The sequence below is a fragment of the Pristiophorus japonicus genome, chromosome 1 (assembly GCF_044704955.1).
Source record: "Pristiophorus japonicus isolate sPriJap1 chromosome 1, sPriJap1.hap1, whole genome shotgun sequence".
Classification (NCBI taxonomy): domain Eukaryota; kingdom Metazoa; phylum Chordata; class Chondrichthyes; family Pristiophoridae; genus Pristiophorus; species Pristiophorus japonicus.
Window position 1 is genome coordinate 527,352,042 of NC_091977.1, and position 25,637 is coordinate 527,377,678.

At 47.5% G+C, this 25,637-nt stretch overlaps 1 protein-coding gene across 3 annotated transcripts in view; it reads right to left on the bottom strand.

Annotated features, from left to right (window-relative positions):
* The window catches only part of LOC139277834 (cadherin-7-like), a 509,491-nt gene extending 486,190 nt beyond the window's left edge, over positions 1 to 23,301 (bottom strand). Inside the window, exons 1-2 of one of the 3 annotated variants that reach the window (XM_070896546.1) lie at positions 23,226 to 23,301; positions 6,372 to 6,876 (exon numbers count right to left, since the gene is read on the bottom strand). The gene's annotated coding sequence lies outside the window, so the exon portion shown is untranslated. Of the gene's footprint in view, positions 1 to 3,146; positions 3,204 to 6,371; positions 6,877 to 23,225 lie in introns of those variants that run through there. The other 2 variants (XM_070896548.1, XM_070896549.1) reach the window with 2 other exon arrangements.
* Between the last annotated feature and the right edge of the window lie 2,336 nt (positions 23,302 to 25,637).

A 25,637-nucleotide genomic window follows, 5' to 3' on the forward strand; every position in this document is an offset into this window, starting at 1 on the left:
TATATTCTATGCCTCTTGAGATCAAACCTAGGATTCCAAGAGCTTTTGTTTTAACCGGTTCATTAACCTGAGGTGCTGCCTATAATCTGCTGTGAACTTCTACTCCCCAAATCCCACTGCTCTTGCACAGTACCGAGCCAAGTTCCCTTCAGAGTGCAATTCCTGTTATTTCTTTGCCAAGTTACCTCATCTCGCACTTACTTCCGTAGTACCATAGAATCATAGAATGGTTACAGCACAGAAGGAGGCCATTCGGCCTGTCGAGCCTGTGCTGGTTCTCTGCAAGAGCACCTCAGTTAGTCCCACTCCCCCGCCCTTTCCCCGTAGCCCTGCAAATTTTTTTCCTTCAGGTACTTATCCAATTCCCTTTTGAAAGCTGCGATTGAATCTGCCTCCACCACCCTTTCAGGCCGTGCATTTCCAGATCCTAAGCACTCGCTGCGTAAAAAAGTTTTCCCACATGTCGCTTTTGGCCCTTCTACCAATCACCTCTGATGTCCTCTGGTTCTCGACCCTTCCACCAATGGGAACAGTTTCTCTCTATCTACTCTGTCCAGACCCCTCATGATTTTGTACACCTCGATTAAATCTCCTCTCAACCTTCTCTGTCCTCAGGAGAACAACCCCAGCTTCTCCAGTCTGGTACATTACCATTTATTAAAATTTGCTGTAAACCATATCCACTGCATTTCCCCCATCTGGCCTTCACAGGGTTCTGAATTAATATGGGTGCAAGGTCATAGCCACAGTTCTGTGCAAGTAGCTCCCTGGCTGTTTTCGCTAAGCTGGCAATGATTGACAGCTGGAGGCGGTGTGCTAAAACGGCTGATGGATGCAGAGCACACGTTCTGAAGCTTTGCAGTCTCTTCTCTTCTGTTGTTACCCGTTCCCACGAATACTAAAATCGAGCCAAGCCGGCAATCTGCTGTGCCAGATAGCAAGGGTGAAGAAGACACCCAGGGGTGGAAATTCGGCCTTCTGCCACCCCTCTTAGCGCCCCGGAGGGGCAGCAATGGCAGCGGAAAGCAGTTGCGCCCGGGCGGCCAGCTTCTGGCACCTCTCCGGTTCAGGCGGTGCCAGTAACGACGGGGCGCAGAGCAACACCGCCCGGGAGAGGCGAGCCGGTGTTGCAACGCCCCTGGTTGCAACACCAGCTCGGTTTTTGGTTGCTGCCTGACCCTTAGCGCTCTGTGGCACCCCCCCCCTGGTGGGACCACCTGTGGAAGCGGACGGTCCGAGCAGTAGCGGCCGCAGTGAGGTAAGTAATGCCGACCTCAGGTAAGTGCGATTGTTGGTTTTATTAGGTTTTTTTTATGATTTATGTTCTGGTGGCGTGAGCTATGTATTGGGAATCTTTTTGGTGTTTTTTTTTCAGTTTTTTTCCCCCCAGGTCTCGCTGGCACTCTGAGGCCGGCTGTTTAGCTCAGGATTTTCCCTTGCCCAGCCAGCCTAGCGCCCTAAAAGAGGTGTGCAATGCCTGCCTTAGCGCTCCGCTCCAAACTCCGGGCCCATTAATTATATCAATGTATGCGTGCATTGGTATCTCACCAGTAAGTACCATTGAATGGTGTGATCCTCACTTTCCAAATGTAGCAGCTTGTACAATGGCACCAGAAAGACATTTAATTAGGAGTCAGCCGTGGCTCTGAGTCAGAAGGTTGTGGGTTTAAGTCCCACTCCAGAGATATGAGCACAAAGGCTGGCGCTCCCAGTGCAGTGCTGAGGGAGTGCTACATTGTCCGAGGTGCTCGGGGGTAATTTTTAGTCCCTAAATCGGGTGGATTTGGTTCGGGTGGGAGGTTAAAAAGCTAAAAAAACATCTGAAACAGGACCCCGAACCCACCTCGAACCCGCCCACATCGCATTTTACCGGAGACGGGATGGAGGCAGGCGACCAATCAGCCGTCAGGAGGCAGGTTGGTCATTTAACACCCGCCACGTGAAAGGAGGCGAGGAGGCCTGAATCCATGAGGTAAGTACTTTTACAGCACTGCTAGTGGGTCAGCAGGAGTGTTTCCTTCAGGCATATCAAACTAACCAGTAAACCCACCCCCAGGCCCAACAAACCATTCCCGTCTGCTCCCCCCACACCACTATCGGATACCCCCACCCACCGACCACCGTTGGACCACCCCCAAACATCATTCACTCCTCCCGAACACCATCCGTTCCCCTTCCCCGACCACCATCCGCTTCTCCCGACCAACACCCGCTCCCCCTGACCAACATCTACCACCCAACCACCAATATCCCACCTCTCTCCCAACCTGCCACACCTACCTTCTCTGAGCTCAGCTGTGGCCTTGTGCTGCAGGCTTTCCTGCCCAATATCAGCCTGTCCATCAGCCTGTCAATCAGACTGTCCATCAGCCTGTCCATCAGACTGTCCATCAGACTGTCCATCAGCCTGTCCATCAGCTTGTAAATCAGCTTGTCAATCAATCTGTCAATCAGCCTGTCCATCAGCCTGTCCATCAGACTGTCCATCAGACTGTCCATCAGCCTGTCCATCAGCCTGTCCATCAGCTTGTCAATCAGCTTGTCAATCAGCCTGTCAATCTGCCTGTCAATCAATCTGTCCATCAGCCTGTCCATCAGCCTGTCAATCAGACTGTCAATCAGACTGTCAATCAGACTGTCAATCAGACTGTCAATCAGACTGTCAATCAGCCTGTCCATCAGCCTTTCAATCAGCCTGTCAACCAGCCTGCCAATCAGCTTGTCAATCAATCTGTCCATTAGCCTGTCCATCAGCCTGTCCATCAGTCTGTCAATCAGCCTGTCAACAGTCTGTCCATCAGTCTGTCCATCAGCCTGTCAATCAGTCTGTCAATCAGCCTGTCAATCAGACTCTCATTCAGCCTGTCCATCAGTCTGTCAATCGGACTGTCAATCAGCCTGTCCATCAGCCTGTCAATCAGTCTGTCCATCAGTCTGTCCATCAGACTGTCAATCAGTCTGTCTATCAGACTGTATCAGACTGTCCATCAGCCTGTCAATCAGCTTGTCAATCAGGCTGGCTGTCGAGCGGGAAACCTACAGAAAAAAATTAAAGCGCGCCCTGCAATTACAAACTTTCGGATGTTCGGGAAACCTGTACTCCTGGATATCCCAGTCCTAACTTCTTGTCCCTACACAGAACCTACCTCGGAGGTAAAATCAGGGCCAGTGTCTTTCGAATGAGAGGTTAAACCGAGGCTCCATCTACTCTCTCAGGCGGACGTAAAAAATCCCATGGCACTGTTTCGAAGAAGAGCAGGAGAGTTACCCTGGTGTCCTGGGCCAATATTTATCCCTCAACCAACATCACTAAAACAGATTATCTGGTCGTTATCACATTGCTGTTTGTGGGAGCTTGCTGTGCGCAAATCTCTGCTGCTTTTGCTACGTTACAACAGTGACTGCACTCCAAAAAGTACTTCATTGACTACAAAGCACTTTGGGACGTCCGGTGGTTGTGAAAGGTGCAATATAAATGCGAGGTCTTTCTTTTATTCGTGTGTCAGCAGCAAGTAGCATTGCCTAGCGAGATCCTCATCTATCAAATGCAGCCGTTGGTACGACGGAACCAGGAAGGCATTTAATTTTTGCTCGCATCAAATTAAAAGCAAGCTTCTGTCAGGTGTCAAGATTTTATATTGTTTACGTATTGCGCGGCTAACTAAACTGGTTGTTGCCACTTCTTACAGTGACAAATTCCGACATTTCTAAGTCATTCACGGCAGCGGATGACACATTCAGTTGGCTCAGTTCCGCTCTCCTGCATAATGCTGGGGTTGATTTGGATCAGGCTGGGCCAGATAACTCAAATGACGTGGGTGCCGTGTTTTCAATGGCAATCTGTCACAGCAAAGATGAAAGATTGCCTTGGGGGTTCCTGAGGAATTTCGAATCGTAAAAAAAAATGCTACGACATCTTTGGCAATGCATGTCAACGTGGCCAATATGTAAGTGAAAGGCAAGCCGTTATTTAGAGAAGGTTTTGACAACCTCTTTGAAAGAGCAGCGGCTCAAATCGCATTTCAGTACAATTGCTTTCACAGCAAAAGTGCATCAAAAGGCGATACATTTAATCCGTGTGGCTTTTGGAAGGTTCAAAGGAGGCAGTAACAGCTGAAGGGTGCAGCGACCTCTTTTCAAATGTCTAATAGTAGTTTAATGTAATTGAGGCCAAATAACGCGGCAGCAAACAAAAAGCGCTAAAGCATCTCTGTATTCTCAACACTAAAGACATCTCTCTCTCTTATACGACAGAATTCAGATTGAATATTATGCTGTTATTATACCATGTAAGTAGGCATTCAAAAGCAATTGGTTAAATACCATCGCAGGCTCCAGATAAGGAAAGCTTTACATGATTGCTGTGGGGCGAGGAGGTGTCACAAGTGCTCCTCCAAACCCTACAGATATAACCTGGGCCACTGCACCCATCCCTCCACCCCAAACATGACATCCATCCTCCTCCCCCCTTATGAAGATGGGTTGAGTAGGTTGGGCCTATACACACTGGAGTTCAGAAGAATGGGAGGTGATCTGATTGAAACTTGTAAGATAATGAGGGGGCTCGACAAGGTCGATGCAGAGAGGATATTTCCACTCATACGGGAAACTAAAACTAGGGGACATAGTCTCAGAATAAGGGGCCGCCCATTTAAAACTGAGATGAGGAGGAATTTCTTCTCTCAGAGGGTTGTAAATCTATGGAATTCTCTGCCCCTGAGTGCTGTGGAGGCTGGGTCATTGAATATATTTAAGGCGGAGTTAGACAGATTTTTGAGCGATAAGGGAGTAAAGGGTTATGGAGAGTGGGCGGGGAAGTGGAGCTGAGTCCATGATCAGATCAGCCATGATCTTATTGAATGGCGGAGCAGGCTCGGGGGACCGAATGGCCGACTCCTGCTCCTATTTAGAAACATAGAAACATAGAAAATAGGTGCAGGAGTAGGCCATTCGGCCCTTCTAGCCTGCACCGCCATTCAATGAGTTCATGGCTGAACATTCAACTTCAGTACCCCATTCCTGCTTTCTCGCCATACCCCTTGATCCCCCTAGTAGTAAGGACCTCATCTAGCTCCTTTTTGAATATATTTAGTGAATTGGCCTCAACAACTTTCTGTGGTAGAGAATTCCACAGGTTCACCACTCTCTGGGTGAAGAAGTTCCTCCGCATCTCGGTCCTAAATGGCTTACCCCTTATCCTTAGACTGTGACCTCTGGTTCTGGACTTCCCCAACATTGGGAACATTCTTCCTGCATCTAACCTGTCTAACCCCGTCAGAATTTTAAATGTTTCTATGAGGTCCCCTCTCATTCTTCTGAACTCCAGTGAATACAAGCCCAGTTGATCCAGTCTTTCTTTTTCTTATGTTCTTATTGTTATGTATTTAACCCCTTGTAATCTTGTAACCTGCATCACACCTGTCTACCAGAGGGCCTACCTGTTGGAGTCCCAAGGGATCCCAGCATCCCTTGGGAGTACAGTATATAAGCAGGCCACCCACGAGGTACCTGCACTCTGGAACTACAATAAAGGAGCTAAGGTCACACTTGCTCATTACACACAGTACTCGGTCTGACCACTTATTGTAAGCATAACACTTATATTCTTATCCCCCCTCCCACCGCCCTCGGACTTACCTTGCTAGTCCCAACGACACCTGATGCCCGATATTAGACCAGGCCGAATCTGGAAGAGGTGCACCATTATGCCCTGAATTTAGACATGAACTCCGTTCCGAATGAATTCTGACATGCAAGGGAGTTAAGGGGCTAAATTGGATACAGTAGCCCCCCCCCCTCCCCCATCCGCTTTTTAGGCACTACGCGGCCTCCTGAGATGCCAAAATGGCGGGTTTGAAGCTTGCGCTCATTTCCGATGGAAGATCGCCACCCGCCATATTGGGTACGGAGAAACAGGAGACGTCCTTTAGCCTCTCCATGCTGTAGCGAGTTCTACAATCTAACCGCTCTCTGGGCAAAACGTTTCTCCTGAATTCTCTATTGGAGTTATTAATGGCTATCATATACTTATGGGCCCCTAGATCTGGACTCCCCACAAGCAGAAACATCTCTATGTCTACCCTATCAAACCCTTTCATAATCTTAAAGACCTCTATCTGGACACCCTTCAGCCTTCTCTTATCTATCGAAAAGAGCCCCAAGCTGTTCAGTCTTTCCTAGTGGGTGTTGTAGGGTATTTGTTTTAAACCACTCTACTCTGACTCTTAGACCTTGGAACTTATAGTGGGGAAAGGGACAACATGTGACACAAAATTTTAGGCTTAACCCAGTGTTCAGTTTTATTACGTAACAAAAACCTGATGATAAACTACAGGACTAGACTGCTGAGAGAAATTTGACTTTAGACATACAATCACCAGCCCTGGCTTGTCGCTCTTCTTCTTCCCGTTCTCTGCAGTGCCTGTTCCTTTCGTGTCCTTCTGTCTCTTCTTCCTGCATCTGTTTATCTGTATTCTCTGCTTCTCTTCCCTCCTTTCTGCTTGCCTGTGTCCATATATTTATATCCAGATCTTGAATAAGTTTCCCACTGTGACAAGATTTGATTTAACAATCCTTTTAACTGTTTTGAATTGCTTCTGATTTGTATGCAAAAGATACTTCAATTTGCTGGCCCAATTTTGGCCATGACTTGCTCCAATTTTTTTTGCAGTAAGTTGGTTTTTCTGGCTTAAGTTAAAAAATGCCATTTTCTCTAATAAACTTGCTCCAGAGTAACTCAGGTACGATTTTTTTTAGTTGAGTTTTTTTTTCAAAAGGGGGCGTTCCCAGCCACTTACGCCAGTTTTGGCCATTCATGGCACTTTCGTCAACTGAAACTTACTCCAAATCGACTTAGGTCAGCGAATGTGGCCAGCTCTGAAAAACATTGCGGGCAGTTAAGAATTCGGCGCAGGTTAGTACATTTAAATCAACATAGTTCCGAGCTTCACACCATTTATTCTGATCTACCTTTCTTGGGTCCAAAGTGGATACTCTCAGCCAAGGGAAACAACCTTTCAACATCTATTTAATCAACTTAGCTTATAGTTTTTTAACTCATTACTTGATCCAGTTTAAGTTATAGGTAGATTATATGAAATATTTAAATATGTAACATGAACCACCACAAGTATTGAAGCCAAAAAACAGAACCTCCTTCCCCTCTCTGCACCAAATTCCCACTTACCAAATTCCCAACTTTTGCACTCCGTTTCTGACAACTCTGAGCGACCCTGAATAAATACTGTAGGATATTCTCCACTCACCAGGCGAACATCGGGGCGTCCCTTCGGCCAGGGATAGGGTGTGGTGAACATGGGGACGTCCCTTTGGCCGGGGATAGGGGCTGCGAGCATCGGGTCCTGCTCACAGCCTGCAGGACACGCTGGGAGGGCAGGAGCATGCGCGCAGACTTCACTGCACATGCGCGCAGCTGCCGGCACTGTTTTCTGCACTGGGCTGTTGCTCCACTGCCGACTTCACTAGCTACGCCACGCTGGGACACTGGAGACTCCGCAGAGCGGGCAGGATGGGGCCACTTTTTTTTTGGCGCTGTTTCCAGCACACAAAGTCGGCGCATTTAGGGTAAGTGCGCCGAAAAAAGCGGTTGGGGAAAATTAGGCCCATATACTGAAATGCTGTTTGCCCAAAAACTTGCACCTTAGCGGGACGGTGTCCTTTGTTGTTACAGACTTGACATCTCCAAAGGCTCCTTCCCCACCCTAGTTAATCGAGTTCAGGGCTTCAAGTAACATTCCATTGTTGTTATGCATGAAGTTATTCATGAAGTCAGTTTTTTTCCTGTTCACAGGGTGTTCTTAATTGTCCAGTTTAATTCCACAGCTTGTATCAGTTTTATTAGTTCATGGCCTGTGTTTTTTTCTGAAGATTAGTTATAATATAACCTCTCAGTTCTGGTAACATCCTTGTAAATCTTTCATGCACCTTCTACAGTGGCTCGATATCCTTTCTGCAATATGGAGACCAGAACTGGGCACAGTACTCTCAGTGCGGCAACAACATTAAAGAAGCACAATATCCACGCTCCCCCGCCCCGTCACTGTACTTTGCTGTACATAATCGGATCAGCCATGATCGTATTAAATGGCGGAGCAGGCTCGAGGGGCCATATGGCCTACTCCAGCTCCTATTTTACATGTTCTTATTAGAAGGCACTGCTGCAACTCGCCAAGGTTACTTCAGCATCATGCTGGAGTCGTCTGAAGTCTACCCCCAGGAAGGACAACAGTGATATCACCTACAAATTCTTCTCTCAAGTCGCACACCATCCTAATTTGAACCTATCCTAGCTTACCTTGATCGCTGACCTACATCGGTTTTCACTCCGGCAACACCTCAATTTAAAAATACTTGTCCTTGTTTTCAAATCCCTCCATGGCCTCACCCCTCCCTATCTCCGCAGCCTCCTCTAGCCCCACAACCCTCGTGCCTCTGTACTCCTCTAATTCTAGCCTCTTGTGCTTCGCTCCGCCATTGGCGGCCGTGCCTTGAGCTGCCGAGACCCTGAGCTCTATAATCGCCTGCCTAACCTTCTCCACCTCCACCTCCCTCTCCTTTACAACGCTCTCATTGACCAAGCTGTTGGTCACTTTTCCAAGTATCTCCTTACATGGCACTGGTTTAGATTTTGTTTGATAATGCTCCTATGAAACACCGCGGAACGTTTTACGATGTTAAAGGCGCCATATAAAGGCAAGTTGTTGCTGTTTTTGTTGCCAGGTACAAGGCTTCTTCGGCAGCACCTCCCAAACCCGTGACCTCCACCACCTAGAAGGACAAAGGCAGCAGGCGCATGGGAACACCATCACCACCAAGTTCCCCTCCAAGTCACACACCATCCTGACTTGGAAATATACCGGCTGTTCCTTCATCGTCGCTGGGTCAAAATCCTGCCACTCCCCCCCAAACAGCACTGTGGGAGCACCTTCACCACACGGACTGCAGCAGTTCAAGAAGGTGGCTCACCACCACTTCTCAAGGGAAATTAGGGATGGGCAATAAATGCTGGCCTTGCTACCAATGCCCACATCCTGTGAATGATTAAATCCTAGAATTCCACAGCTAACACCATCATGGGAACACACGACTGATGGAAAATACCCACCATCACCTTTACAACAACAACTTGTATTTATATAGCGCCTTTAATGTAGTGAAACATCCCACGGCGCTTCACAGGAGTATAATGAGATAAAAATTTGACTCCGAGCCGCATAAGTAGAAATTAGCGCAGGTGGCCAAAAGCTTGGTCAATGAGGTAGGTTTTAAGAAGCGTCTTGAAGGAGGAAAGAGAGGTAGAGAGGTGGAGAGGTTTCGGGAGGGAATTCCAGAGCTTGGGGCCGAGGAAACACAAGGCACGGCCACCAATGGTTGAGTGATTATAATCAGGGATGCTCAGGAGGGCAGATTTAGAGGAGCGCAGTCATCTCGGGGCATTACATAGAAACATAGAAACATAGAAAATAGGTGCAGGAGCAGGCCATTCAGCCCTTCTAGCCTGCACCGCCATTCAATGAGTTCATGGCTGAACATGAAACTTCAGTACCCCCTTCCTGCTTTCTCGCCATAACCCTTGATCCCCCGAGTAGTAAGGACTTCATCTAACTCCCTTTTGAATATATTTAGTGAATTGGCCTCAACTACTTTCTGTGGTAGAGAATTCCACAGGTTCACCACTCTCTGGGTGAAGAAGTTTCTCCTCATCTCGGTCCTAAATGGCTTACCCCTTATCCTCAGACTGTGACCCCTGGTTCTGGACTTCCCCAACATTGGGAACATTCTTTCTGCATCTAACCTGTCTAAACCCGTCAGAATTTTAAACGTTTCTATGAGGTCCCCTCTCATTCTTCTGAACTCCAGTGAATACAAGCCCAATTGATCCAATCTTTCTTGATAGGTCAGTCCCGCCATCCCGGGAATCAGTCTGGTGAACCTTCGCTGCACTCCCTCAATAGCAAGAATGTCCTTCCTCAAGTTAGGAGACCAAAACTGTACACAATACTCCAGGTGTGGCCTCACCAAGGCCCTGTACAACTGTAGCAACACCTCCCTGCCCCTGTATTCAAATCCCCTCGCTATGAAGGCCAACATGCCATTTGCTTTCTTAACCGCCTGCTGTACCTGCATGCCAACCTTCAATGACTGATGTACCATGACACCCAGGTCTCGTTGCACCTTCCCTTTTCCTAATCTGTCACCATTCAGATAATAGTCTGTCTCTCTGTTTTTACCACCAAAGTGGATAACCTCACATTTATCCACATTATACTTCATCTGCCATGCATTTGCCCACTCACCTAACCTATCCCAGTCACTCTGCAGCCTAATAGCATCCTCCTCGCAGCTCACACTGCCACCCAACTTAGTATCATCCGCAAATTTGGAGATACTGCATTTAATCCCCTCGTCTAAATCATTAATGTACAATGTAAACAGCTGGGGCCCCAGCACAGAACCTTGCGGCACTCCACTAGTCACTGCCTGCCATTCTGAAAAGTACCCGTTTACTCCTACTCTTTGCTTCCTGTCTGACAACCAGTTGTGGGGCTGGAGGAGATTACAGAGATAGGGAGGGGCAAGGCCATGGAGGGATTTGAAAATAAGAATTTTGAAATCGAGGTGTTGCTTAACTGAGAGCCAATGTAGGTCAGCGAGCACAGGAGTAATGGGTGAGCGGGACTTGGTGCGAGTTAGGACATGGGCAGCCAGGTTTTGGATCACCTCCAGTTTACATAGGGTAGAATGTGGCAGGCCAGCCAGGAGTGCATTGGAATAGTCAAGAGTAGAGGCAACAAAGACATGGATGAGGGTTTCAGCAGCGGATGAGCTGAGGTGGGGACGGAGACGGGCGATGTTACGGAGGAGGTATGAAGCGGTCTTAGTTATGTCATGGATATGTGGTCGAAAGCTCATTTCAGGGTCAAATATGACACCAAGGTTGCGAACAGTCTGGTTCAGCCTCAGACAGGTGTTGGGGAGAGGGATGGAATCAATGGCCAGGCAACGGAGTTTGTGGCAGGGACCAAAAACAATCAGTAACTAAGGCCCTTCAAAAAACAACTCACAAATTATAAGCTCCTTCTTTAAGCAGCCTCTCACTTCCTCCCACGTTCAAAATGGTGTCCGTTGTGCCGAGTTCTGTGAGGAGTGCCAGGTAAGAGCAGCTTTTCTCCAGCAACGTCCAGCGATCTTCTCGGCGAGCGATCGGCCCGGCGATGTGCCGAAAGTTGCGGTGGGCAACGTGTGGGCGATCACCTCGGCGATGTCACATGAAAGTTGGGCCGGCAATTTTTCGGTGATGTTCTGGCTCAACTTTCCACTTTTAAAGCAAAATGGGCGATCGCTTGCCTATTTGGACGATAGCCCAGTGACCTCAAGTGGAAAGTCCAGCCCAAAATGGCTTTTCAGGGCAATTCCGATGGGCAGTGAATGCAGCCCATTGCCCATCCTCGCCCACATCCTGAGAAGAAAGTTGAGGAACTAGCAGAGCTAACATCAGTGACAAATCCCCCAGGTTGGCAGTGATAACGTTCTAAATCTATAATGGAAAAGCTAAAAATAAAAAGCTCACTTGTGTGCAATAAAGTTCGACCAGGAAGAATTAAAACATTGGCTGTGGACTACTGTGAGAGTTGGGCTGACGTTAAAATCTTTGAACTTCGCTGATGTGTACGAAAAAATCCGATGCCCCGGAGCCAGTGTCCTACTCTGTTATAGCACAGAGAACCCAAGTGTTATCCCCTGTCTAATCATACACTCCACAAAGGGGAAATGAAAGTGCCTGCTTTTGAAGGCGACACGTATTTTAGAATTCGCAGGGCATGACTCCCACAATTAGTTATTTTTGAAAGATATTAATACTGGGCCTACCTCGGCAGTGAGGATGAAATAGCCGAAGGAGCTGGGGAATAAGAATAAAAGCAGCTCATCTGCCGTGACACTTGGCGGGCAAATATTCCTCTCCTCGCTTGCTCCAGACCTCTCTTAATTTTCAGAGATGTCAAGCATCCACTGCAGGCAAAGCCAGATCATTTCCTTTTTTTATATCCACCTTGCTTCCCATGGGTCATTTTACCAGCAGTTCCATCTATACTGACAAGAGTTCCCAGTGGCTGCATCTCACACCCGAATACATGCTATTAAAAAGTACCCACGAAGCAGAGATGTTTTTAACCTTCGTAAAGCCTATTCTGTTGATTGCAAGATGCTAAAGTGTTAATATTTGTTGTGTGTATCTCTTGTATCTCAAATCGCTGGAGAAGTACCACTGACGATGTCTCCGCAAGATCCTGCAAATCCCCTGGGAGGACAGACGCACCAACGTTAGTGTCCTCGACCAGGCCAACATCCCCAGCATCGAAGCACTGACCACACACGACCAGCTCCACTGGGTGGGCCACACTGTCCGCATGCCTGACACAAGACTCCCAAAGCAAGCGCTCTACTCGGAACTCCTACACGTCAAGCGAGCCCAAGGTGGGCAGAGGAAACCCTGAAAGCCTCCCTGATAAAATGCAACATCCCGACCGACACCCAGGAGTCCCTGACCCAAGACCACCCTAGGTGGAGGACATGCATCCGGGAGGGCGCTGAGCACCTCGAGTCTCGTCGCCGAGAGCATGCAGAAAACAAGCAGCAAACCTGTCCCACCCACTCTTCCTTCAACCACTGTCTGTCCCACCTGTGACAGAGACTGTAGGTCCCGCATCGGACTCAGCAGTCACCTAAGAAATCATGTTAGCGTGGAAGCAAGTCTTCCTCAACTCCGGGGGATTGCCTAAGAAGATACTTCTTGTTTATTTAGTGAGGTAAGGAGCACTTTATCCAAATAATTCAATACAAACAAGTGCACATTTTTCTTTTCTGACATGCGGTAGCTGTGCTGATTGAATTTAGTCCAAGGTTGGATGCCACAGTATGACTGATAGCTAATTGTTAGGCAATGCACTGGAGGTAACTTCATCTTCTCCCCATTGTATCTATCAACACGCAAATAAGAAAGAAACTGGGGTTATTGATCCTCAACATGGCAGGAGATTGCAATCAGATCGTCCCTCTTCAAAATGCATTTAAATCTTGGCAAGCCAGGGGCGCAACTCTATTTGAATAATTTGGATGTAATTGCGGCTGTTTTAACAGCAAGATACATTTGCAGATAATAAAAGAGTGCTGCTGATAGCTCTGTCGGGGGGTGGGCTTCTGACATGATCAGAAAATAATGTAAAAGTAATAAAGACAGAATGAGCATTTGTCAAATGTGTAGCAGCAGAGTCATTCACTGCACACAAGGTGGCCATTGAGCACATGGTTGCTACAGCAATTCAAAACTACACTGACCGCCCCTCGGCCACGCTGCCATCCCCACCGTGCTCCCCATTGTCCTGCATCATCCGCTCCATAAACACAAGCTCATCCAAAACTCTGCTGCCCATGTCCCACCTCAGAAGAATGAAAGGTGATCTTAGCGAAACGTATACAATTATGAGGGGGCTTGACAAGGTGGATGCAAAGAGGATGTTTCCACTGATGGGGGAGACTAGAACTAGAGGGCATGATCTTAGAATAAGGGGCCGCCTTAAAGCTGAGATGAGGAGGAATTTTTTCTCTCAGAGGGTTATAAATTTGGAATTCTCTGCCTCAGAGCTGTGGAAGCTGGATTATTGAATAAATTTAAGACAGAGATAGACAGTTTCTTAACCGATAAGGGAATAAGGGGTTATGGGGAGCGGGCGGGGAAGTGGAGCTGAGTCCATGATCAGATTAGCCATGGTCCTATTAAATGGCGGAGCGGGCTCGAGGAGCTGTATGGCCTACCCCTGCTCCTATTCATAGAAACATAGAAACATAGAAAATAGGTGCAGGAGCAGGCCATTCAGCCCTTCTAGCCTGCACCGCCATTCAATGAGTTCATGGCTGAACATGAAACTTCAGTACCCCCTTCCTGCTTTCTCGCCATAACCCTTGATCCCCCGAGTAGTAAGGACTTCATCTAACTCCCTTTTGAATATATTTAGTGAATTGGCCTCAACTACTTTCTGTGGTAGAGAATTCCACAGGTTCACCACTCTCTGGGTGAAGAAGTTTCTCCTCATCTCGGTCCTAAATGGCTTACCCCTTATCCTCAGACTGTGACCCCTGGTTCTGGACTTCCCCAACATTGGGAACATTCTTCCTGCATCTAACCTGTCTAAACCCGTCAGAATTTTAAACGTTTCCATGCGATCCTCTCTCATTCTTCTGAACTCCAGTGAATAAAAGCCCAGTTGATCCAGTCTTTCTTGATAGGTCAGTCCCGCCATCCCGGGAATCAGTCTGGTGAATCTTCGCTGCACTCCCTCAATAGCAAGAATGTCCTTCCTCAAGTTAGGAGACCAAAACTGTACACAATACTCCAGGTGTGGCCTCACCAAGGCCCTGTACAACTGTAGCAACACCTCCCTGCCCCTGTATTCAAATCCCCTCGCTATGAAGGCCAACATGCCATTTGCTTTCTTAACCGCCTGCTGTACCTGCATGCTAACCTTCAATGACTGATGTACCATGACACCCAGGTCTCGTTGCACCTTCCCTTTTCCTAATCTGTCACCATTCAGATAATAGTCTGTCTCTCTGTTCTTATGTTCTAATTCATACCAAGTCCCACTCATCCATTATCCCTGTGCTCACATTGGCTACTGGTCCGGCAACGCCTCGATTTTAAAATTCTCATCCTTGTTTTCAAATCCCTCAGAGGTCTCACACCTCCGTGTCTCTCGAACCTTCTCCAACCCTACAACCCTCCCAGATCTCTGCGCTGCTCCAATTCTGGAATCTTGCACATCTCCGATTTTAATCACTCCACCATCGGTGGCCGTGCCTTCAGCTGCCTTGACCCTAAGCTCTAGGAATTCCCTCCCTAAACCTCTCCGCCTCTCTTACTTCTCTCTCCTCCTTAAGATGCTCCTTAGAACCTACCTCTTTGAGCAAGCATTCGGTCACCTGCCCTAATTTTTCCTTATGTGGCTCAGTGTCAAATTCATCCGTTTAATTTATCAGAACGCTTCATCATTTTACAAACCTCCTCTTGCCCGTCTCTGGTCCAAGCATGACAAACACCCTGAGCACTTCACCGAAAAGAAAAAATATAACGCCTTTTAAGACCACCGGACGTCTCAAAAACACTTTAAGCCAAAAAAGTACTTTTTGAAGTGCAGTAACTGTTGTAATGTGGGAAATGCGACAGCTAATTTGCGCACAGCAAGCTCCCACAAATAGCATTGTGATAATGACCAGATAATCTGTTTTTTTTAGTGCTGTTGATTTGAGGGATAAATATTGGCCAGGACTTCTTGCTCTTCTTCGAAGTAGTGCCATGGGATCTTTTATGTCCACCTGAGAGAGCAGACGGGGCCTCGGTTTAATGTCTCATCTGAAAGACGGCACCTCCAACAGTGCAGCACTCCCTCAGTTCTGGACTGGGAGTGTCAGCCTAGATTTTTTGTGCTGAAGTCTCTGGAGTGGGACTTGAACCCACACCACATGACGATTCCCAAAAGGAACAGAGGAATTTCCTATAATTTTCTGACAGAAAGGTTGAATAGTAATAACAATGATCATATAAAAAAAATATTGCTATCAAATGGAACCAGAATATAATGTTTGATCATGTAGTACTGCAAAAGGAAGAAGCATATTTCCTTGTTCATTGTCAGTAGCACATTATATAATAGAAAGTTGAGCAATGTTGAACCGCAAATTGCAGTAAAGAATGCCAAATGTGGCTCCAATAATGTGTCAGCAGATCGGCGGGGATTCCAGTCTGCTGGCCTCTCTGTACACGTAAAGTGCGACATCACCACTGACACCTGGGAGTTCCTGGCTGAAGATCGCCCTAGGTGGAGAAAGTGCATCCAGGAGGGCGTTGAGCTCTTCGAATCTTAACGCTGCAAGCGTGAAGAGATCAAGCGTTGGCAGCAGAAGAAGGCAAACCAGCCCCACTCACCCTTCCCCCGATGAATATCTGTCCCACCTGTGCCAGGGACTGTGGCTCTCGAATTGGACTGTTCAGCCACCAAAGGACTCACTTTAGGAGTGGAAAGAAGTCTTCCTCGATTCCGAGGGACTGTCTATGAGTAAGACACGTCTAGCGGATGTTCTGCTGAGGATATCTTCTATATACTCCAAGTTACTATCCCCATTGCTCAAAATGTAAATTCTGGAAGACTAGAATCCAGAATCATTCTGCTCTATCATTTACACTGATGGGAGAGTCAATCCAAATGGAAATGACACTCGAATTGGATTGGCTCTTAATTGCAGACGTAAACATCCTTTCCCTGTGGATTGGGCGATGCAAACTTATTTCTGTTGCTAATGGCGGTATTAATTGAGCCTCGCAGGTAATTGTACGTTCCACTGCGGCTCAATGGCTCATCCACCCAGTAATCCACCCCATGCAATGATAGCGGAGGCTGTTCCCGCTGTGTAAATAATGGGCTTCCTTTGATTTAATTACACTTTGTTACATGTTGTTAGCCGGCTGATCAGCATCAACTCCCCTGGCGTGTTGTGCTGCCTCGTTTCCACCGAAAGCACTGACAGAAAAAAAACCCTCTGTAAATAACCAACAATCCACCACAGAACCGAGTAATCTGCTGTAAACCCTCTATTAAGCGCCTCACCATATGGAAAGAGACCCACAGAAGGCAACGTTGATAAATGTTCAGTGTCTGCTCGACAAATACCTGTCACTCTTCTGAGTAATGGCTTCCTCTGCGTCTTTCAGAGCGTGACCATATTTTTTTAACATCTAAGGTATACAAGAATGATAAAGGAGATATGGCTGCTCACATTTCTTCTACTCTGATTGCGCAGCAAGGTTCCGATTCTTTGCAAATTGCAGATGATACGCTTTCTCTTTAGCAGTTTTTTATAATAAAGTATTCGCTAAGCTTTTAGCTTGATAGTTTTTAAAAAATATATCGCACAGGCAATATAGAAAGAAACACTTGCATTTATATAGCACCTTTCACGACCACCGGACGTCCAATCGTGCTTTACAGCCAATGAAACACCTTTTGGAGTGTAGTCACCTTGTAGTGTGGGAAACTCAGCAGCCAATTTTGGCACAGTAAACTCCCACAAACAGCTATGCGATAACGACCAGATAATCAGTATTTTTTTGGTTGATTGAGGGATAAATTTTGGCCAGGACACTGCCCCTGCTCTTCTTCGAAATAGTGCCATAGGATCTTTTACATCCACCTGAGAAAGCAGGCAGGGCCTGGGTTGAATGTCTCATCCAAAAGGCAACACTCCCAACAGCATGGCAGTCCCTCAACACTGCACTGGAGCATTAGCATAGATATTGTGTGCACTCAAGTCTCTGGAGTGGAATTTGATCCCACAACCTTTGGACTCAGAAACAAGGGTACTACCCACTGAGCCACAGCTGATACATAGGCAAATGTGGTGAGCATGATTTAAAGGATGAATATTACCTGTTTTCATTAGAGATGGTATCTGTTATTTGGTGTATGTGCTTTAGAATTCCTTCCATGTTATGCTGTCAGCATGAGATCTGAGCAACTTACCCTACTGTGTTCGAAGCATTGCTAAGGCGGTTATTATAAATCCATTATTATACCAACATATAAAATTGATGGGCAGGAATAGTCCAGCTCATCCATCAAGCCTTCCCAACACTCATGGTGGCTGGAATATCATGACTAAATGCTTCCTTCCTCCCTACCCCACTCCGCAGCAGGTAAGAAGGACAAGGGCAGCAGGGGGGCACCACCACCTCCAAGTTCCCCTCCAAGTCATCCTGACTTGGAAGTATATTGGCTATTCCTTCATCGATGCTGGGTCAAAATCCTGGAACTTCCTCGCTAAAGGCACTGTGGGAGCACCTTCGGCACACGGACTGCAGCAGTTCAGGAAGGCGGCTCTCCACCAGATTCTTTCTCAGTGTCCTCTGTGGCTCAGTGGGTAGCACACTCGCCTCGGAGTCAGAAGATTGTGGTTTCAAGTTACACTCCAGGGACTTGAGTACAAAAATCTAGCTGACACTCCCAGTGTAGTAAGGTGTTGGAGGTACTGTCTTTCGGACGAGACGTAAAACCGAGGCCCCGTCTGCTCTCTGGACAGCACCATGGCACCTCCAACTCTCTCCTTGAGGTCCACTATTGATTTTGAATAACTTTTGTGATTTAATGCATGCAATTATACATCAACCTTCATATTAACATTAGTCATAGAAAAACGGTCCAAAAGTCATGAATATAAGATAGTCACGAATAAATCCAATAGGGAATTCAGGAGAAAAGAGTGTTCAGATTGTGGAACTCGTTACCAGAAGGAATATTTTAGCTAAACATCATATACGCATTTAAAGGTAAACTAGATAAATGTAATATCTTCAAGAGAACGCACAACCTGTAAGATGGCTGCAGGTTCCCGAATCTTCTGACCTGTTGGTCAGGTGACCTGCTCTTTATTAACCAGCACTAGCTGCAGTAACACAGGCGTCCACGGTGTGGAGCTATAGACATTACAATAAACAAATGAGGGAGAAAGGAATAGAAGGATATGCTGATAGGGTGAGATGAAGAGGGGTGGGAGGAGTCTCATGGGGAGCAGTCGGGTCGAATGCACTGTGCCTGTGCTGTGCGCTCAATGTAAAGTAGTGTAAATCCAAGGGCCTTAGTCCAGAGCAAAGTGGTGTGAGAGTCCATGGAGAGGGTAGTCCCACATTGCTTTGGTTTGTAAACCGGTTTCAAATAGTACCCAGGGGTATCCCTCGGACCTCCTGAATTATTTTGTCAGATGTGGCTCAGTTGGTAGCACACTCGCCTCTGGGTCAGAAGGTTGTGGGTTCAAGTCTGATTCAAGGACTTGAGCGCATAAATGTAGGCCAAAACTCTCGTACAGTGCTGAGGGAGTGCTGCACTGTCGGAGGTGTTGCCTTTTGGATGAGATGTTAAACCAAGGCCCTGTCTTCCTTCTCAGGTGGACATGAAAGATCACATGGTGCTATTTAGAAGAAGAGCAGTGAAGTTATCTCTGGTGTCCTGGGCCAATATTTATTCCTCAATCAACATAACAAAAAAGCAAATTATCTGGTCATTATCACATTGCTGTCTGTGGGAGCTTGCTGTGTGCAAATTGACTGCCACATTACAACAGTGACTACACTTTAAAAGTACATGGTCGCACAAGGCGCTATATAAATGCAAGTCATTCTTTTTATAACTGTTTTAAACATGCAGGCATTGTGAGCACACTCTCTTAAACACTTGCATTGTAACTGCTGGACTAGAGGCTGTCTCCTGCGCATTAGAATGGGCAGTCAGGCAGTGTAACGGGATACTACTCTGGCTGGGCCTGACGCCACAGCTACTGGTCCGAAACAAGAGCATTTCCTTTAGCGTAGGAACATGTCAGTTGTTAATAGGTATTGTGATCTGAGTGTCATTGGAGGCTTCTCAATTGGAAAATCACAGTGGAAGAATGGATGGTATTCCCATCAACAGACTGCCCATTGGGAGCAAGAGACCGAGGTCAGATCTGGCTTTCCTAATGGCTCCCTGTTTGATTCATTTAGAGACAGGATGCAGGAACTGGATTTGATCCCTTTAAGGAATAACAGCAATGATCCGATGTTGTTTCTAACAGTTTTTCGTAAGCAATGCATGGTGGTGTGCCAGCAGTTTGATTTTTACTTAGATAACACAGAAGTTAGAAATTAGGAATATAGGGCCCAAGTTTCGGGCCGCGCCTAGAACGCCGCAGCCCCGACCTGGACGCCCGTTTTCCGCGCCACAAAGTGCGCCTAAAAAAAACTTACAGATTCTCCGGCTCCCTGCTGGTCCTCTGGAGCCGGGCGCAGTGCAGCACAAGCTGTGGGGGGCGGAGCTAGGTCCCTGCGCTGAAAACAGGGGGTACTGAAGTTTCATGTTCAGCCATGAATTCATTGAATGGCGGTGCAGGCTAGAAGGGCTGAATGGCCTGCTCCTGCACCTATTTTCTATGTTTCTATGTTTCTATGATCTCTACACATGCGCGCTACAGTGGGCGCGCATGTGCAGTAGCTCCAGGCGCCCACAACTGTGTGGGAGAGGCCCGAAGCACGCAGCCCCTAGCCCTGGCCAAATGGCCTCACTGGGGCTGCGTGAATAAGGCTCCTCCCACACCCAGCTCCTGCTTCCTCCTGACCTGACTCAACTCCCGCTTCCCCCCCCACCCCCGCCCCCGGACCGGACCGGACCCGCGCTCCCCCCGCCCCGCCCCGCCACCCGACCTGACCTCTCTCTCCCTCCCTCCCTCCCCCCCACCCCTCGACCCGAACCGAACCGAACCAACCTCCCTCCCACCACCCCCCCGACCCGACCCGCGCTCCCGACGCCCCCCCCCCCCTGCCCGAACCAAGCCGACCTCCCTCCTCCCCCCCCCGACCCGTGCTCCCGACCGCCCCCCCCCTAACCCAGACTGGACCGGACCCGACCCGACCCGGGCTCCCTCCCTCCCCGAACCAACCCAACCTCGCTCCTCCCCCCCGACCCGTGCTCCCGACCGCCCCCCCCCCCCGCCCCACCCGGACTGGATCCGACCCGACCAGACCCGCGCTCCCTCCCTCCCCGAACCAACCCGACCTCCCTCCTCTCCCCCCGCCCCCCGCGATCCGACCCGTGCTCCCGACCCCAACCCGCACTCCCGACCCCGGACCCCGGACCTGACCCGACCCAATGACACCTACCTGTAAATCTGGTGCTGGGGACGGGCCCTGCCCGAAGTCTTGGGGCCAGCCGGGCCCGGCCCGTTCAGCCTCCCTCCCCCTTCTCCTCCCCCCACCTCCTTTCCCCCCCCTTCTCCTTCCCCCACCTTCTCCTTTCCCCCCCTTCTCCTTCCCCCCTTCTCCTTTCCCCCTCCTCTCCTTTCCCCCTTCTCCTTTCCCCCCTTCTCCTTCCCCCCTTCTCCTTTCCCCCTCCTCTCCTTTCCCCCTTCTCCTTTCCCCCTTCTCCTTGCCCCCCCTTCTCCTTTCTCCACCCCTTTCCTTTCCCCCCCTTTCCTTTCTCCCCCCCTCTCCTTTCCTTTCCCCCCCTCTCCTTCCCCTCTCCCCCTTCTCTTTCCCCTCTCCCCCTTTCTCTTTCTTCTCTCTCCCCTTCTCTTTCCCCTCTCCCCCCCTTCTCTCTCCCCTCTTCCCCTATCCTCTTCTCCTCTCCCCCTTTCCCCTTCTCCTCCCCCCCTTCCCCTTCCCCTCCTCCTCCCCCCTTTCCGCTCCTCCTCCCCCCCTTCCCTCCCTCCCCCTCTGCCTCCCTCCCTCCCTCCCCGTCTGCCTCCCTCCCTCCTCTCCCTCTGCCCCCCCTCTCTCCCTCTACCCCACTTCTCCCCCTCCCCTCGCTGTCAGAAACACAGACACTGACAGACAGAGAATGAAAGACACACACAGACAGACAGACAGAGAGATAGAGACACTGACAGAGACACACTGGGGGGGGGGGGGGCATCCCAGCACGCTGTTGGAGGGCTCCCGGTGCTGCAGTTGGTAAGTAGAAAATGTTTTATTTATTGATTTTTAAAAAAATTATTTCTTATTAATTTTTTTTGATTGATTTATTGGTTGATTTATTGATGTTTTTATCATTTATTATTGATGATGGCTCTTTATTTGTAAAACTGAAGTGTTTAATGTTTGTAAACTTCCCTTTAAACACCCCCCCCATCATTCCCTACGCCTGATTTGTAACCTACGCCTAATTTTCTAAAGTGTAGACAAGGTTTTTTCGAGCGTACAAAAATCTTCACTTACTCCATTCTAAGTTAGTTTGGAGTAAGTTTTCACTGCCGAAACTTTGAAAACAGGCGTAAGTGGCCGGACACGCCCCCTTTTGAAAAACAAATTCTGTTTCAAAGTGAAACTGATCTAACTGACTAGAACTGGAGCAAACTAAATGCCGAGAATTTGAATTTGTAAGATACTCCGTTCTACACCAGTTGCTCCAAAAAATCAGGAGCAACTGAGGCCGAAACTTGGGCCCATAGAAACAAGAGTCGGCCATTCAGCCCCTCGATCTTGTTCCGCCATTCAATTAAATCAGGGCTGATCTGTATCTTAACTCCATCTATTCGCCTTGGTTCTATAACCCTTAATTAACCCTGCCTAACAAAAATCTATCAATCTCAATTTTGACATTTTCAATTGACCTCCAGCTTCAACAGAGGGTTGTAAATCTGTGGATATCTCTGCCCCAGAGAGCTGTGGAGGCTGGGTCATTGGGAGTAAAGTGTTATGGGGAGAGGGGCAGGGAAGTGGAGCTGAGTTCATGTTCCAATCAGCCATGATCTTATTGAATGGCGGAGCAGGCTCAAGGGGCCAAATGGCCTACTTCTGCTCCTATTTCTAATGCTCTTATCAGCTTTTTTTTTGGGGGGGGGGAGCGGGAGAGTTCCAGATTTCCACTACCCTTTGTGGGAAGAAATGTTTCCTGACCTCACCCCTGAGCGGCCTGGCTCTAATTTTATAATGATAGCCCCTTGTTCTGGACTCCCCCATCAGAGGAAATCGTTTCTCTCTATCTACCCTATCGAATCCTTTAATCACCTTAAACACCTCAATTAGCTCACCCCTTAATCCTTTCTGCTCAAGGGAATACAAGCCTAGTCTGTGCAACCTGTCTGCATATTTTAACCCTTTTAGCCCCGGTATCATTCTAGTGAATCTGTGCTGCACGGCCTCCAAGGCCGACATATCCTTCCAATGTGTGCTGCCGAGAACCGAATATAATACCCCTAATGGGGTCTAACAAGAGCTTTGAATAACTATAATGTAACATCCACCCCTTTATTTTCCAGTCCCCTTGAGGTAAAAATAACAGGACTGGAATGATAACTAATTAAGTTTAGTGACAATTTAATTTCTGTTGTGTTACAGGAATAACGTATGCTTTGGGAAAGTTATTGTGAAAAAGACCATTTACATTTAACACTATAAATACTGCTATAGTAGTCAATAGTGCTTTTTCACAATAACTTTCCCAAAGCATCACGTTATTCCTGTAACACAACAGAAATTAAATTGTACACTAACTTAATTAGTATCAATCAGTCCTGTTATTTGACATCAATTGCACTAAATAATAGATACATTGAGCCCCATTAAGGAGATATAGGGGTCGGAGACTTCCCGCGGGCAATTGCCTCCGACTGGAGAATTTTTAGGAAAGTACCTGGTGGTCCGGGAGGAGCGTGGGATTCCGGTGGGGAGGCCTTCTCTTCCCGCGCTGCGGAGCGCGGTCCTGTCCTCCAGGTTCCCACGGAGACGGTGCAGTCACATGTGAATGCTCAGCCAATCAGGTACAGTATTCCACAGCTTCCTCTTTAATAGCAATGGGAGCTCAGTATCTACCAGTTCTCATTGTTATTAATGAGGAAAAAAAACAAATACACTAAACACATAAAATAAAAAATAAAAAACACACCTCACATAATTAAAATTAATTGAAATTAAAGTTAATAAATATCTTAGAGAAAATGTTTTTTCCGAGTTTTTAAAAAGTTTTTTTAATTATGGTTAAAAATAAATGTAACGTAGTGGGCAGGGTTTTTATAAATAATATGTTTTTAAAATTTAATTTTATTATATTTTTGTCTGTTTTAAATCTCTTACGTCTGTAACCGTAGGCTATTTGCCTGTTTTTATCAGGCGCAAGAGTTTTGAGGACATTTTCTGGGCAAGATATGGGTAAATCCCGCAATCTTGCCCTTGACAATGTCCTCGCTCCCGGATATACGGAGGATCTGTCAAGCCGGTTTTCGCTGCATGTGCATTGTGTGCTGAAAACCAGCTTTTGCACACCCCGCACACATCCTGTACACACTCCGTACACACCCTGTACACACCTCGTACACACCCCATACATGCCCCGTACACACCCCGTACATACTTCGTACACACCCCGTACACACCCTGTACACACCCCGTACACACCCCGCACACACCCTACACACACCCCGTACACACCCCGTACACACCCCGCACACATTCTGCACACACTCCGTACACACCCCGTACATACCTCGTACACACTCCGTACACACCCCGTACACATCCCATACAAACTCCGTACATACCCCGTACACACCCCGTACACACCTCATACACATCCCGTACACACCCCATACACACCTCATACACACTCTGTACACACCTCGTACACATCCCGCACAAACTCCGTACATACCCCGTACACACCCCGTACACACCTCATACACATCCCGTACAAACTCCGTACATACCCTGTACACATCCCGTACACACCCCGTACACACTCCATACACACTCCGTATAGTAAGGGGGGTCGATGTGGTCTCTATGAGGGAGTCAGGTTCCCTTCTGACCAACTTGAGCGGTTTCGAATCGCTCCCACTCCCTTGGGTTCTGTACTCTGCATTTATTTGGGGGGCGTAACAAAAGTGCAAAGGACACTGGTTTGATGCAAAAAACTTTGTTTTTATTACAGTCAAGGTAATACAGGCTTATTACTCTAGTAAGAGAATACATGGCCAAACTTACAATCACTCTAATAAAGAACAGTACAAGGAAAGGTACAAGGTCAAACTTAAAATCACTCTAATAAAGAACAGTACAAGGAAAGGTACAGTGCCAAACTTAAAATCACAAATCACTCTAATAAAGAACCATGCATTACACATTCAAAGGGGAGCCACAGTAAAATTATACCGCCCACCTTCCAATACCTAATTCTAGCTAGGTTAGACTCCAGGGCATGCAGGGACTATGCTTACCAACCCTTTTGATAGTTATCGGTAGATCGCGGTTGTTTTTCCCTTGATACCACGTTAACTGTGGTCGGTCGCTGCTGCGATGGTGATGTTCTTCTTTCCTTCAGGACTTCAGGACTTCGAGGCTGGAGAAGTTAGTTTACAACTGTCGCGTTGGTTTCTCTCCTTGTCTTGATGACACAGCGTAGTGTGGTATTCGTCTGTCAGTCAAAGTGTCATCTGAGGTGGTAGCAGCCTTGTAGCTACCTAGCAACCACCTAACCTTTGTTGAAAACAGAGGCCCGTTATACGATTTCAGTGTTCTAATCTTGCCGCCCAATCTGTTCAAAATCTTTTGTATAATTTTGGTGAGCTTGGTTCTTCTTTATAATATTTTGTCGGGTTCGTTAAAAGTTGATATGTTTTGGGTGAGTTGATGTTCGAAAACTATTTCCTGATGGAAATATTAGTTTGGTAATTGCAATGTCCTTTTGTGCTTAGTCTTTCGCATACAGGCTGGATTGGGCCTCTTTGTGATGTATATGCTGAAATAGTTTTCCAGACCCATGTTGATGGGTAGCTACCTGTGGCTGATTTTGTGATGTTAAAGTCTCTTATGGAGAAGGATTTTCAAATACTCATTCTTCCAGACAAGTTAACTCAGTTCTCACACCCAGGTAGCTTTACTTAATTAGACTGTCTCTTGCTAGCTCCATAGGTCCTCCCACGGCCTTGAGTTTGTCTTTTAAAATCCAAAATTTTATTAAACTTAGTAGTTTCTTCCATAAACACTTTAGAGTTCCAAACTTTTCGGTGGATAGTCCCAAATTTATACTTTTCGATTGGGCCCAAACACA